This window comes from Hibiscus syriacus, unplaced genomic scaffold (genome assembly GCF_006381635.1).
Source record: "Hibiscus syriacus cultivar Baekdansim isolate YM2019G1 unplaced genomic scaffold, ASM638163v2 tig00110270_pilon, whole genome shotgun sequence".
NCBI classification, from domain to species: domain Eukaryota; kingdom Viridiplantae; phylum Streptophyta; class Magnoliopsida; order Malvales; family Malvaceae; genus Hibiscus; species Hibiscus syriacus.
Genome location: NW_024062656.1, coordinates 783,279 through 788,485, shown reverse-complemented (window position 1 = coordinate 788,485; position 5,207 = coordinate 783,279). Strand labels below are relative to the sequence as shown.

The following is a 5,207-nucleotide window of genomic DNA, read 5'->3' as shown; positions in this document are numbered from 1 at the left end:
AATGATATCATCTTTCTGATGTATTATTATACACTGATTCAGGTTGGATAAATAATTGATTTCAAGGACACTTTTTCAACCACAGCAAACCATCGCCATTTAAAACTAGCCTCTGTTCCTTCACCTATTTCAAACATTCTTCCAGGGTCAATATTCATTCAAAAATCAATATGCATAAATACAAGGCTTAATATAAATTAAATTTTAAACTATATACTTAGATGTTTACATTTTTTTATTAAGGTTTAATACAAAAATAAGTGCCTAATCTACATTCAAAATTGATTTTTGATACCTAAAGATTTTTTTGTTAAAAATATATAACTAATGTTTTCTCTGTTACACTTTTTGGTGTAACGTTATCATTTTAAATGTCTAATACGTGATGACGGTTAAAAATTAGTTAATCAATCAACGTTTGACACATGACCTAATTTTTAATTTCTTTCAATTTTTTTAAATAAAATCATAATTAAAAACTCATTTTTTAAATGTTAAAATTAATTAACCAATCCAAGTTTCTGACACATGATCTAATTCTCTTATATTAAGCTTAAATACAATGATGAATCATTTGCTTGAATTATTTTCTAATTTCAATCATTTGCTTGAATTATTTTCTAATTTCTTAACCTTTATATATTTTAAACTTAAATGTATTATTTTATCTGTTACTGTTTGTACCAAGTTACTCTTAAAATATTTTTAAAATAATTTTCAAAACATTTTACCTCTTAAATTTAAATTATTATCTCATTTGTCCCATAACTTTATTTGAAAAAGAGTAAATTATATATTTAGTAACTTAACTATTTTTTTTCAAAATCATCATTAAACTTAAGTTTTTGTTTCGTTTTGATCACCTAATTTGATTCATCTATTTTTTAACTTTTTAATATATAAGAATTCATTTATATAAGAGTAAAATTAATATATATGAATTCATTTTATCTTATTAAACTTAAGTTTTTATTTCGTTTTGATCACGTAATTTGATTAGTCTATTTTCTAATTTTTAATATATAAGAATTCATTTATATAAGAGTAAAAGTAATATATAAGAATTCATTTTATCTTTTAACACATAAAATACGATAAATATTATAATATCAGTGCTTCTCCCGAACTAAATTCTTGGAGTTGAGAGGAATACCTCGGTTTCGGGCAATGAAAATAGTCATCAAGGCGTTTCAAGCGGCTTAGAACAAGAAGGTCCAATATTTAAAGTAGTGGCAAAGCATTAGAGACAAAGTAAAATTTTATGTTAAAAATGTGAATTTAAAATATTGTATTAAAAATTTAGGGATTGTAAAATGAAATAATTAATAATAAAAAAATAAAATTTAAGACAATTTAGAGTGCAACCATCATGGTGAAAAGGTTTGGGAAAGCACAGAGGTGGTGGCGAAGTTGAAAAGGATGAGCAGTGGGTGATGAGGAAGATCTCATATTAACTAATTGTTAGAACAGAGTGAGGCATTTCATACACAATCGCACGTAAACAAATACAAACTTCATTTCTACTAATTTAAACTTATGCTATTCTTCATTTACTTCCATTTTCCTTTCTTCTTGAAATTTCATCATTTTCTTTCTCTCACAAACACGTGAACACAAAACAATTTCATATTCATTGGCATACTTGTTTCATAGCAAAACAAAAATACCTTAGTAAAGATGGGTGAGGTCAATGTTAACGGAGAGAATGTTAATGAGCTTCTTCAAGCTCAAGCCCACGTTTAGAACCACATTTTCAGCTTCATGGGGAGATGTTGTGCTCAAGGATAATCACCCGTTGCTCGAATTTTGACCGACAGGTATAAGGGGGCATTTGAGGGATAGAATTCATTGGTGGATGTTGCAGGGGGCACAGGAACACTGGGGAAGACCATTGCTGATGCAGTTCCACATTTGGAGTGCACTGTGTTTGATCTTCCTCATGCTCTTGCTGGCCTACAAGATTGTGGGAACCTGAAATATGTTGGGGGCGACATGTTCCTGCGGCAGATGCAGTTTTACTGAAGGTTTTCTTTTTTTCTTGTGCATTTTTTTTGGCTAAGTGAAGGGTTCATTCCTACATTTGTGTTGATTAAACAGTGGATATTAGACGATTGGAGTGACGATGAATGTGAAGATTTTGAAGCGATGTAAACAGGAGATTATTAGTGGGCAAGTCTATTTAATGATTTGAATCGAATAAACCCCAAAATTGGGAACTACATAATGTTGCCCATCAACATTCAAGCTCTCTTCAGGGCAACCTTCACATTATGCAATCTGTTTAATGATATGTTCTTTCTGATGTATTATTATATACAGATTCAGCTCGGATAAATAATCGATTTCGAGGGCTACAATTAATTTTTGCATCATTTTATCCCTCCACTGCAAATCAAGTCTCTCAGACTTTCCTTTAGATGAGATTAATAACGAAACTAAAAGTCAGATAGAGTCGAGAAAACTTCAGAGGAAAATAAATGTGGTCTACATTCTCATATGATCATGAATCATTACATATATTTGTAAGTTTTAAGGGCTATTTAGAGAGCTACATGGTGATAAGCCTAAGGGACAGCAACCTATGTACTTCAAATTCCAGGGAATCCTCTATTTTCTAATCACAGTATCGGTACCTTCAGTAATGTAATGATCAAACCACTCCAACGAATTAACGAATCAGCTATCGATACACCATCAAAAGACTGGCTCTATTGATGCACAATTATGAACACAAGAACTGCCACCAAGATCGAGAGTATTGTAGTGGAGCCCTTTCTGTTACTATCGTTTGTCGGCAATACTAACGGAAAAGCACATTCCTCACCGTTGAAGAAAACTTTAAATGGGAATCCATCGCCGGAAGCCACGTTAATGCCGAGGATATTTTTCTTGGTGAAGGAGATCACTGTTTGTTGTTTCCCAGGCACTCTTGGATCTTTCTCTGGGTTGGCTCCATTGGTTTCTCCGACAATATAGTTTAATCCGGGAAGACCTTGCATGAGTATAGTATTGTTAACCCCATTCAACTCCAAGGCAGTTCCGTTAAAGGAATACATCTTTTCAAACCCGAGGGTCGCTTTATCCATTTGTACTGCGGCAAACCAATCGGAAAATGTAGTTTCGTCCCAGTTGAATATCGTGATCCGAGCACTCCATCCTCGAGAGTAGTCGGTAAGAACATGCCAGTTTATGCTGACCCCACAGTTGTCACTACATGGTATTGGATTTGGCACGGTTCGGTGTTTAAGATCAGCCCAAGCTCGAGCCATGGTAGTTCGTTTCTCAAATGGAACGAGAAGTGCCTCAGGAGGAAGAAGGACCGCTTGAGCATTTGCGCTACAAGTGCGAGCCGAGTCGCCTGGGCACCCAGATGCACAAGTTCTGCAGGGAACAACTGAATCATTGTAGTAGGAAGAAAATGATACACAGCACTTGGGGCTTGCGCCCTTTGGCTGTGTAATATTGCAAACCACCTGCCAGCTAGCAACTGCAGTCGTGTTCGATGGCAAGCCAGTTGGGTCCGGGAACTGGCTAGGGCTGACACGCACCGGAGGGCCACATTTGTAATCAGGGTTCAATGTACCGTTGATCTTCCAGTTCTGAGGAGGAGAAAGCTCGGAGCGGTTGAGGTCTGGTGGCATCTTAAAGACCTGCACCTGGAATACTGAGCTTGATTTGCTAGGGTCCATCGATGGAGGCAAGATTGTACCATTCCGGCAACATTTCGGGATCAACCCAAGGGTTGTATCATTGGCTTTTGTTGGAGGCAGATCGATAATCGTCGGCCGCCTCTCACAATTCAACACATTGCCAAAGTCTAGCTCTCCGTAGTATTGTCCTTGCGGGCCAAATATGCAGTCAGACGAATCAACAACATAAGGATAAGCCCCTTTCATGCTATATATGAACTCATCCCTCATCCAGTCAAAGCTCAACTTCCAGTTATCAAGACGCCCGAGGGGGTTATGGTTCGATATAGTAACCTGCGACCAATAGTTCGAGTCATATGTTCTGGTCACATCATACATAATCGTAAGATCGCCACTTTGCCGAGGCAGAAACTTCTCATCCACGCTAACATTCTATTTGAATTTCGGGTCTTTGGTGCAACAAACTTGCATCTCGTTTCTACCTGCGACAACCACCACCGGAAGAAACATACATCATCGATATCCGAAAGGCATGTTCACAACTAAACTACAGCTCAAAGCTATGATTAAAAACAGTAATAATAAGCCTAATTAGCATCATATAAACTTGGAACATGGTCAAAGGGCTTTTCTTTTGCTCTCTAGGGCTCTAGGCATATTTGACTAACAAATTAGCAGATCAACAGCTATAAACATGCAAATCCCATAGCTTAGTCCAAAATCAAACAAATATATATGAATAAAGTTTACCCAATTTTTTTTACCTTGCATAGAAGCTTTGGGACAAATAAATCCATCATTAGCAAGCTGAATGTTTTCCGGCAATGGTACACCGGGAGCCGCCACGCCGAACTGAGTCCCAAGAAGCTTAACTTGAACTTGCATCTGGGTCAAATCCCCCGCCGTTTCAATAGCCGTTTTGAGATCACTCATCGGAAACCCGGCGAAAACGGTGAAGTTCCCAACATTTGCAGGCAAACTCGTCCCATCAGCCAAAACAGCATCCGAGGCCGAAACCAAGAACTCGTCGTTTTGAAACCCCACGAAAACCCTCCACGATTTAAGCTCCTCGTCGCCGATATTCAGCACAGTTAAAACCGACTCGAACCTGTACGGCTGGTGGGCCGGGTCGTCGGGTTTTAGCTTGGTACCGGAACTGTAAGCGTAAGACAAGAATATACCGTTGCAAGAATCGGAGGAGGGGGATGGGGCCCCGGCGACGTCGGTTTGGGACAAGGAGAAGTTCAGAAGGGAGAGGAGGAGCGAAAGCTTGAAGACGAAGTGGTGATTGTGGTTCGCATTGTAAGCCATTGATTTGGAATTTGGTTCCCAATCTTTTTTGCGTAGAAAGAAAAATTGAAATGAAAGAACATGTAGAGAAATTAAACGCGTGGTACGAGAGAAGGGAGAAGACAGCTAGCTCAGTAGACGATGGAATTTGAAAGTATCATCCTTTTGATTTTCTCAAACCAAAATTTATTTTAAAGCCGACGACGCTGTTTCGTTCGGTTGTTTTCCTTAGGCTAAATTCTTTACATGGTACTTATACTATATGCT

At 37.6% G+C, this 5,207-nt stretch overlaps 1 pseudogene; it reads right to left on the bottom strand.

Annotated features, from left to right (window-relative positions):
• Positions 1-2,468: 2,468 nt before the first annotated feature.
• LOC120115694 lies at positions 2,469-4,991 on the bottom strand (annotated as a pseudogene).
• Positions 4,992-5,207: the final 216 nt, after the last annotated feature.